Raw genomic sequence first — 10,636 nt, 5'->3', positions numbered from 1 at the left:
AACAACCAGAACCCTCTCTAAGTGAATCTAAACTAAGAAGTTTAAATCTGTTTCCATGTGCATTTGTTCTTCAGCATCCTTAGGGTTAATGGTTTGCTTCCTCTGAGCTGAAATTTAGGATGTTGGGGGTAAAAAGAAGTCCTCGCTCTGCATGTTACATGTTGCTTCAGTGTGCTTAGCTCTCATCCATAAGAGAGTTGAAGTCCCTTTATAATGATTTTTTAAAAATAATTGACATTGGTAATTCCTTCAACTCTGGCAAAAACAGGTAGGAACTCCAAAGATATTTACTTATCTCCCTCAGTTGAGAGCTGATAAAAGTTTGATAAGTCGAAGCCATGGTGACCCCTTTCCTTGTCTGCTTCTGTTCTGAACTCTTGATTCCCACAGAAAAAGCCATCCTGGGGAAGCCAGCCTCTAGGGAACTCCCTTTTGTTTCTCCAAGATTAACCAGTTCTGCCCTGGGAGTAGCAACAGGCAACTCTTCCAGGAGAAACTCTTCTGGGCTTTTGGTATGTTTCCAAGGACCAGTTTTTGCTTCCTCTGTTCTTCACTGGTAGTGAAGCTGCTTCCCTGCAACTCCTTCCTCCTTTTCTGATGAGATGCTACTTCTGATGTACCCTCGAGCAGCTTCCGGTAGTGGTAAGCGGCCAAGAGTGTTTTTCCGGGAGTTGATCTCAGATTTTCAAGAATGTCCCCTAGAGACCCGGTTTGTTTTCTATGTAATTACTAGAGCTTTCAGAATAGCCTGGCTTTTCTCATTGTTCTCACTGATATGGTCACGGAATGGGTACCTGTTTGATCTTGCTGCGTTGCTGGGAAATCTCCCTTTTGTGGGGAGAGGCTTAGGTCCAGGCTGAGGTGAGTCTGGGGAGCACTGAAGGGCTGCTGGGAGCAAGATAGAGTTAGCTTTGCCTTGTTTGGTACTTTTTGTTTCTCTTTTCCGGGTCACTCTTTTGTTTTTATTTTCTGTGTGTTGAAGTTTAGCAAACAGTCTTTACTATTCTCCTCTCATTAAAAAATAATTTTGTGGGGAATTTAGTTGGATTTGGAAAATAGGACATTTTCTTTTTTTCCTTTGAAGTTCAAATGTCGATTCTGTTAGCATCATCTATTACATGGCTAGTGGAGAAGCATCAGTGCAGCATTTTTTCTTGGTTTCTGGATACTTGTCACTTCCTTTGACCACAGTTGGTTTTAGATTTTTTTTTTCCCCAGAGGGCTCATAACTGATGCACCTATTCAAGATACTGTTCATTTTATGATCAGTTCTTCCTTTGGACATAAACAGTTTGTCACTAAACTCTCCCTCTAAGGCATAAGGGGTAGATATATTTCTAGTACTGAGATTTCTCTGAACAGAGAAATGGATTCTTCTAGTTTTTCTGTTGATAGACATGAGGGAGTCTCATATCCTAGTTAACAATGAGCTGTTTTGAAGAAAAAAGATGAGTGAGAAACATTAAATAGGGGCTGAAAACTTATCAGAAAGAAGGTGAGGAGATATGGTATTGTGTAGGGGATTACCGACACCTGTGTTCAAGACCAGCCACCTTACCTGTGTTGTTCACTGCCTGCCTTTATAGCAGAATGTAAATTCAGAGGGATTTTGAGACTTTTATTTGTCTGTCTTGTGTTTTTATATAGTTTCATCATCATGATGCATCTTTTAAAAATGAGGAGCCAAGTGATTTTTTTGTGTTGTTGGAGGATTTTTGGTGCTTAGAAGGATTTTATTTTTTTCTTACATGATACATTAGAAATTTTCATTTAGCAGGAAAAAGGAACTTAACCTATTGTTTCAAATAAGAAACTGTTAACTGTCCTTGAAATAAAACTTCTTAACGTATGTATGCTAGATGCTTGCACAGCATGTGCAGGAATCGTATGCTAGTATTTGCTTTCAGGATTTCTCAAGAGATGTCAAGGAAAACACTGTAACTGCAAAATGCTCCACATTTGTAGTGCATGCCTAAAGTCTTACTTCTTGGCAACATTGACAGGTAAATTCTAACGACATGTTAGATATAGACATTAAATATTGATCATTGTATTTTTGGAGATGGGCCTTCCTTAATTTAAGGCTCCCCTTTTCTTTTCTCTCCTCTTCTTCACTCAGTTTGCTGAGCACCTGCCTACCCTGCACCAGCCTCTGTGCTGGGTGCCCTGAAGAAGAGGGTGCAGGGGGAAAGCTACGGCGTTTTCTTTCCGTGTACCTTTCTCTGAACCTGCTCTTGAGGTTGGGTGTTCCCCAGGACTTTGTCCTCATCCTCCCACTGACTCATCCTCACCCGCTGGCCTCTCCTCACTTCTCTTCGTTCTTCTTCTTTCTGAATGAGATCATTCATCCCCCACGACTTCAGTGCTTCCTTATATGTTGACATTTCCAAGTCTACAAATCGGTCTCTTCTCTTTCGTACTGAGGGTATTTTCAGTGATCCAGAGGCATTTCAAACCTAATGTGCTCAAAGTGAACTTAAAATTGTCACACCTCAATTCCTGTTCCTCTGCCTTCTCCTTTCACTGCTCTATTTGTCATTTTCATTAATTATCCTCTCTTGTCCTGAGCCAAAAACTCAGAAGTCATCCCACATTCTTTCTTGTTTTGCGCCCCAGCATACAGACCATTGTTAACATTTGTCAGTTTCAAATGCAGACACATTTCTAAAATCCAGCTCTGCTGCCTGTTGTCATTATCCCCCATCTCTTTCCATTCCTGTTCTTGGCTATGAGAGTAAAACCTTCCTAAAAACTGTCAGCTTGCACTCACATAGAGGGACACGAGGAAGCAATGACAGTGGACAAGGGAGTCTAGATTCTAAGCATACCTTTCTGCAGAGAGAACACTTCTGCCTCCCAATACCTGAGGATCTATCAGGATCTTGACTTTAACAATGTCCTGTGTCACTTCATCTAACAATAGTTCCTGCCCATAACATTTTGGTGAGGATTAAATGAGAGGTTACATTTAACAAGTGCTTAGCATGAGGCTAGGTACTTAGTGGATGGGAGGGATGATGCTGACAATGATGACTCCTTTCAGACTCCATCTCTTACCTACCTTGCCAGCCCCATACGCACCACACTCCTCCATGCTCCCTGTAATCTGGTTGCCATGACTGTCACTGCTCCCTTTCACAACACTTGGTCTTTCCACTTGCTGTTCTTTTTGCCTGAGTTTTATTGAGCAAACTCAGGACTTGACTAGGAATTACCGTGTGTGAGATCATAGCTGACTCTACAAAGCAGGCTTGGTGACTCCCTTCCCTCTGTCTCCATGGTTCTCAGTCCCTTCTTCTGACACAGACCTGCAATATTGAACTTTCTGTGTTTCTGATCTCATCTACCCCAGACTCCTGGCTTTTGAAGAAATGATCCGTGCCTCCCTCTACCCAGCCCAAGTTTGATGTAGAACAGGTGTCTGACAAGTGTTTGATGACTGAATGTCAGTAGAGATGCTCTCAAATTCGATAGGTTTTCTACATATATAGAGTTAAGGATATAAGAAAAATTAAAGTAATAGCTTTCCTTTCTTGAGTGTTTAACTTTGTATCAGGAGGCACTGTACTAATATTTTTTACAGGCATGACGTCAGTTTGTTAAATGATCCCATGAGTTAGCTGATTATCTCTGTTTACAGATGAGAAAACCAGGGCTTAGAATGGAGGGAACTTGCTGGAAGGAGAGAGCTAACAGGATCAAACCTGGTCCTCTGGCTCCAGGCTAATGGAGAAGGGGAAAGAAGATGACCAAGCTGGGGGAGGCATGTCTGATAGAGAAAGGGCAGGATGAGGAAAAGGATTTTTTTTGAAAATGCACAAGAGAGGCAGTGAGAGCAGATGAGGAAAGGATGAGAAAGGAAAGAGAAAAGGAAAAGCAGGACATAAACAAGAGGGAAAAGGAAGCAGGGTTCCCACCACTTTAGTATTCTGTGGCTGGGTAACAGCTGCACGCCTAACAGAACATGAACAGACTTCAGTGTCGACATGATAACTCACAACACCATCAATCTGATATATATTATATGGGAAATAAAATACTTTATTGTTGAGGCAAGGCAATTAGATGTAATTGGTAGGCAGTTTATACATTTGGCTGTGCTAACCATCACTTTGACAAACACATACACAGACTGGCTTAAATTTTTTTACATTTGTTTTTGCCCAGTATCTTCACTCTGCAAGCACTGTGGGTGCTGGCAGTTGTCACTGACACCAAATATGATGAGAACATCATCTATACCTCCTACTCTTGCTTCACGGTCAAAGCTGCACACGTGTAGGACTGAGGTCTGGGCTTATTCCTTACTTTATCCATCATTGGTCTAACCTCCCAAGGCTGAGATTTCCCTTTTGGACCAAAAATATCCCTTCCCTGGAGTCTCAGAGCTTTGCTCCCTCCGACACCCCATCCCTTAGAGGCCCAGAGCAGGGGGAGTATTCTTGGGCTGATAGGCAGCATTGCCAGCATATATGATTGCAAGGTCACCATGTCCAGAGGTGGGAGGACTTGCTGAAGCTTTGCTTTTGAGCTTCTGGGAACCTAGGGCCAGAGGGAGAATAGGGGCAGGGGCAGGACCAGAGGAGGCAGACAGCAGAGGAGGAAAGAAGGGGCCGACTCCCTGATCCTGCCATCCCACTTCCCATCCTTAGGCCCCACTATTGCTCGAGAAGAGGGGTTCTTCCGCTCACCTAAGCCTCAGCCCACCTCCCCTCTCTCTTGGTGGAGTAGTCCTCAGAAAGGAGGTGGGTTGGGTTGGAGGGCAAGTGCCTTAGTGAGAAAGTGAAAGAGAAGGAAACAGGGAAAGGAAACTGAGAGAGTGAAAGCAGAGAAAAGGGGAGGGAGTAGGAGGAGAGAGGACAGATGGGGAGGAAGGAAGGAGGGGGAGGGATCACATTTTTATGGAGTGAGCTGTATATTCTCACAACAGCCCTGGGAGGAAGGCATTATTTCTTCTGTTTTACAGATTCGGAGAGTGAGTCTTAGGAAGGGTAAGTGACCTGGTTAAAGTGACACTAGATAGAGAGTGGCTGAGCTCGAATTGGGGTCTGCTCTCCAGAAAGTCTCTCCTGTTCAGGACAGTGCCTCCCAAGAGGAAGAGGAGGCAGAGCTGGGGAGAGAGGGAGGCAAGAACAGAATGGAGACAGGAGAACAGACGGCTGCGGGGGCTAGAGACCTCACAGGGGTGAGGGCTGGTGTTGGGCTCCTTGAAGCTCTCTGGGGTCTTGTTGCCGAGTCCTGAGAACTGGAGAGGATCCACTGCTCAAAGGATGTAGTGGATCCTCCTCGGGCACACCCCTGCTCCTCCCTTGACACTGAGATGAAGCCAGGCTGAGGGTGCTCCCTGGCAGCACTCTGGCGAGAAAGGAGAGCTGCCAGGAATCTGCCTGCCCTACTCTCCTGGCTTCAGCTGCTCCTCCTGTCCCTTCTCCAACTGCCCCACCCTTTCCTTTCCCCTTTCTTTTCCAGTCTCCTCTGATTCCTTTGTCTTGCTGTCCCCCTCCCTCATATTTTCATTCTCTCTTCCCACTGGTTTTGTTCCCTCAATTTATCGCTATGACCCTGGCTCCCCACTGTAAACACATCTCTTTAAAACCTCGTTACCAAGTTGCAGTTACCTCCTTTGCTGCAGAATGTCTTACAGGAGTTACCCTTACTGTCCTCATTTTATCCTAATGTTTATTTAGACATTTTGACAGAGGAAGCTCAGAGGACTGCCTTCAAGATAGCTATAAAGTGAGCTCCCTTTTCCCAACTACCGGTCCAGGTGTGTTCTGAGGCTGAGACAGCTTACCTGCCCTGGATTCTGTAATGCTGGTAGAAAAAGCAGGAATCCAAGGTCAGTTTCTTTGACTCCAAAAGACAAGCTTGTGCAGCCACCACATCCTGCTGCCCCTTGAGCAAATCAGCCGGTCCTGCCCTTGGTGGCCTGTTGGTGAGTTTATTATGGCCAGGGTGGGTCATTTGTCCTGTATACTTTAGACCATAAGTCAACAGCATACCAAAAACAGATCTACATTTCTGGGGCAGATTAATATAGCTCAGGAGACAGATGATCTAGACAGATGAACCACAATTTATTAATTGAAAATGTACAATGTAACTGTCAGGAGGACCAGAATGTTCACTTCAGCATGCATGGCTAGTGTATTCTTTCCCTGTAGGCAGACTTCTGTGGGAAAGCAAGTTATTATCAATAGGTTGCTTGGTGATTGTGGAATTGGAGCACGGGGAATTAACTATAATAACCTGATTGTTGAATGGCCTCCAATCTTTAAAGAGAAACTCCATTTTAATACTTAAACTGTTGAGTCACCTGAACCCTAGTGTACCCATTTTCATTGTAAAGTAGGGACCTCTATGAGGAATCATAATATGACCAGTACGCCCCCTTATGCAGATAGCTGCTTGAGTAGCATTTCCAACTTGGATGTCTTTTTATGGCCCTTAATCTCAAGGTATCTGAAATCAACTTCTTTTTTTCCCTAAACAAACTGGAGTTTTCTTTTGACTTTGCCATTTTTTTTTCCTATTAGAAGAATTACATTCGGTGACCAAGATTCAAAACCTGAACTTGAAGTTAAAAAAAGAAAATCAAATTCTTCATGCAAGCATCACTCTCAATCTTTTCCAGAAGAGTACTCACATAAATGAATTAATGTAGGTAAAGTGCTTAGCTGTTATTTGGGTTACATTTCTCTCTCTTCCTACTTTCCCCAGAACTGTCTTTCTTATAAAAATCCAGCAAGACTTTGACACACGAAAACCACCATCTTAACCCCTTGCAAGAGATGAAGGGAAGGGTAAGATAAAACCTATTCAGCGACTTATCTTCTTCCACTTCTTCTGCTTTGGGGTGATTTCAAAAAAGGACAATGTTTTTATGTAAATGATGTTTGCTTCAGCACTAGTAAATGGTTGAATTTCAAAATCCTAAACAAGATTTTATTTTAGCAAATCCTTTTTTATCATCTGTTTCTTTTTTTTTTTCAGTCTATTTCCTTAGACCCTCACTGATCTGAAAGTTCAATAGAAGATGGCTTTTTCTTTTTTCTAACATCAGTGAGTGTCAGCTGGGGTATTTTGGTGAATTGATAAATATAAGACAATAAAAGGACTAAATTTTACTTCCTCAAATTTACACTAGAATCTGATATATTACTATGAGTACACCATTAGATATATCTGGGTTGCTGCTATTATAAAGAAAAGATTGGATTAGAGGAAACATGGACTTGAATTCTTAATTTTTGTTATAACCACATGTTTTAGAGAGTAAAAACACTTGGATAAGATCATTAATAAGGAACAATTTTCACAAACCTCAGAGAAATGTTTAATTCATACAGCAGTGGTTATATTATCACTCTGCATTAAATATGAAATAGAGCATATTTTCTACAAAGGCAAAAATGACTAAATTAAAAAAGATTTATTCATTATATTAAAAATAAAAAGTTTTAAAGATATTTTGGAAGGTGTTATTAGAGAAATTAAAAGCATTGAAATAATTGTAAGGCTTAAAAGTAATTTTAGAAAGGATATGGTTTTGCTTTATGCTTAATTGTCTGGGGATTTTAAAATGAAAAGTGCTTGTAGGAAGATCTAAAATAAGAGATGGAAGGGGTTACATGGATATTTTCTCTTTAGTTACCTTTGTATTGCACAAATACATATTATGTTCATCCTGTGTCCTGGCTATCTGTTAGTGCTAATCCCTCAAAGCAATCTAGCAAACCAATAAGGAGAAAGGAAGAAAATGTTGGCCAGTGGCCAGGACTCCTAATAACTTCCTGAGAGATTAAATTTCTTTCTTCTTGCCTGCATTCTCATTGGCACCTGTCAGGGTGAAGAGTCCCTTTTGCCATTCTGCTTAAAGAACTGTTCTTCCTTTTACCTGCTCGAGGGACTCTGAGCTCATGAAAACAGAATACGTTAACTTAGTCTCCAGAGAGTTTTCAAGCCCTAACAAGTTGACTTAGAACTTTCTGATGAGCTCTAAAACCCATTGGCCAGATGGGGCCATCAGATCGAGGTGTCATTGTCACTGAATCCATTCATCCTTTCCCATGTCCACATTTTGTATCTGTTGTGAATATTTGTTGGAGCAAAAATAGCTCCTCATGGATACAAACCCACTTTTGTCCATGTTTTTCTCACAGAAAGTCTTTTCCTCAAAAAAAAAAAAAAAATCCTTTTTGTGCATCTTCTTTTAGAGTCGGGGTGCTTCCTCTTGCCCTTCTGCTCCCAGAGATTTGCAAATTTCCTCCTTTCTCATGCTATTCCGTTTGCCTGCAACACTCTTCCTATTGCTAACCAAATACTTCTCATTCTTTGAGGTTCTTCCTAGTCTGGAGGTGGGGTTACACAGGAGAATAGGGACCAGCCAGAGAGAGAGCGGCCAAGAAAGCCACAAAGGTTCCCAGTTTGGGAGGATCTAAAACTTTCTTGAACTTGGAGTTGGGGTCTAGGAAGGGAGAGTTACTGAAAGGGAAATGCCTTTAGTATCAGGAAGCACTTGCTTCATTCCTCATAGAAACTGAGAATTTCATTCTTTCATTTAGCAGATATTTATTGAGCAGTGCCGCATGCCAGTCGTGCATTTGATACTGAAGATACAGCTATGGTCCAGACAGATCCGTTCTCTGCCCCACTGGAGTTTGTAGACTAAGGGGAAAACAGCTAATGTGATAGGCAAATAAATTCTAGAATTATAGGGGCTCTGAGAGGGGAAGTTCTTGATTCTATGGGAGCACATAGGAAATGGTCTTATCTCTGATTTGGGGGGCCAGAGGAGAACTCCTAGAGGAAGTGCTAGGAGTGCAGTTTGAGTTGATATTGAAAAGATAGGTACAAATTAGTCAGGTGAAAGGATTCACCATGGGTATTAGATTATGACTGACAGAGGAAAGAACATGAATCATGGCCCTCGAATGGAAAAAGCTGAGTTGAGTATTTCTGTAGTATAGACATGAGGGGGTGCAAGGAGGAATGGGGACTGTAAGGAGAGTGATGAGAAATCAGAGTAGAAAGACTAGCAGGGTCCAGGTGGCAGAGGGGCCACGGAATCATGTGGAATCTGATCTTTTTAATTTTTTTAAGGCCAGTAGGAGGTGATTAAAAGGTTTTAAGTAGGGGTTTGACATAATGCTATTTAACTTTTATCAATATCACTCTGGCTTCAGTGAGGACGGGAGGCTATGGGTGGTCAGGGCTGGAACAGGGAAACCTATTAATGAAGGAATGCAGGGGAAAGCAGTAACTGGTCAGCAGGCCTGTCCTGGAGGCGTCTGCTGCCTAGGACTCGGGAACAGTGAGGGGAAGGGAGGACTGTTTTAGGCAGCCTTGTAGCAGTTGGTAGAAGGCATGGGAAGAGCAACAGAAGAGTTATCGATGGGTCATATTGGAGGACCTCTCTTAGCTTCTCACAGCACCCAGCAGTAGTAACCCCATCTTCATGTTGGATTCATCAATATTAGTGACTTGTCCCTGGAAAAGCAGTGGGTCTTAGAAAGTGTTGATGGCCCTACATGTCAGGGACACCTTGGGGTGGGTGTTATTCCCTCAGCACTGCTGAGGCTATGACTTTCTGGCTGTAGTGGATGGGAACTTGTAAATCCAGGTGCACAACAGGGAGAAATGCTGATGGTTCAGGCTTTTTGGACTCTAGAAATTTATAGTGGAGAAATAGGTGTTGGTGAAATTACTCTGCATCCTCCTTTCTTGTAACTGCCAAGCCATAAGCATTGCTCTTCCTCTTTTCTGGTCTCTAGATGAGTGACCAGCTTCTTCTTTCGTGGGTGTTTAATGCATCTTGCCACACCACATCTTTGAGCAGGAACAAACAAGTCATTTCTCTTGCTAACCTCGGGAATGTGAATTCAGAAGCTCTCCTTACTGTCATGTGTTTGCAGAGGTGTCTGAGTTCATGTCCATGGTCTACTGGGTTGAAATTGTTTACCCTATATTTATTCATTCTAAATCCTTAATGGAGTTTGTCATATGAAAGGAATGAGACCACATGTAGGGGAAAAAATGAAACATAATATTATTCTGCCTCCTATTTATTTCTAAATGATTTTATTTTTTCTTCCAATTTTATTGAGAAGTAATTGACATACAGTGCTGTGTAAGTTTAAGGTGTATAGCATAAGACTGGACCTACATCATGAAATGATTACCACAATAAGTTTAATGAACATCCATAATTTCATATATATAAAATTAAATTATTTTTCTTGTGATGAGAACTCATAGGATTTACCCTCTTAACGACTTTTGTATGTAACATACACTACTGTTATATTGATCATGGTTGCACTTTACATGCCTAATACTTATCAGGCATGTAAGTTTGTATATTTTAATCACCTTCATCCAGTTCCCTCTCTTTCCACCCCTTGTCTCTGGTAATAACAAATCTGATCTCTTTTTCTATGAGTTTGTTTTTTGTTTTTTGAGGTATAATTAACCTATAACACTATAGTAGTTTATGGTACACAACACAATGATTCAATACTTCTATATGTTACAAAATGATCACCATGATAAGTCTAGTTACCATCTATCACCATGCAGAGATATTATATTATTATTTACTATATGCCCCACACAGTACATCTCATTCTCATGATTC

At 41.7% G+C, this 10,636-nt stretch overlaps 1 protein-coding gene across 5 annotated transcripts in view; it reads left to right on the top strand.

Annotated features, from left to right (window-relative positions):
- Positions 1-663: 663 nt before the first annotated feature.
- ATP8B4 (ATPase phospholipid transporting 8B4 (putative)) overlaps positions 664-10,636 on the top strand; it is a 283,705-nt gene continuing 273,732 nt past the window's right edge. For 2 of the 5 annotated variants that reach the window (XM_055437072.2, XM_055437067.2), the window contains exons 1-2: positions 4,896-4,991; positions 6,537-6,660. The gene's annotated coding sequence lies outside the window, so the exon portion shown is untranslated. Of the gene's footprint in view, positions 862-4,895; positions 4,992-5,641; positions 5,936-6,536; positions 6,661-10,636 lie in introns of those variants that run through there. The other 3 variants (XM_088839597.1, XM_088839598.1, XM_088839599.1) reach the window with 3 other exon arrangements.

Source organism: Moschus berezovskii, chromosome 9 (assembly GCF_049115385.1).
Source record: "Moschus berezovskii isolate FMDL1 chromosome 9, NW_MosBer_1.0, whole genome shotgun sequence".
NCBI lineage: Eukaryota > Metazoa > Chordata > Mammalia > Artiodactyla > Moschidae > Moschus > Moschus berezovskii.
Note: the sequence above shows the minus strand (reverse complement) of the source record. Positions and strands in the feature narration are given on the sequence as shown.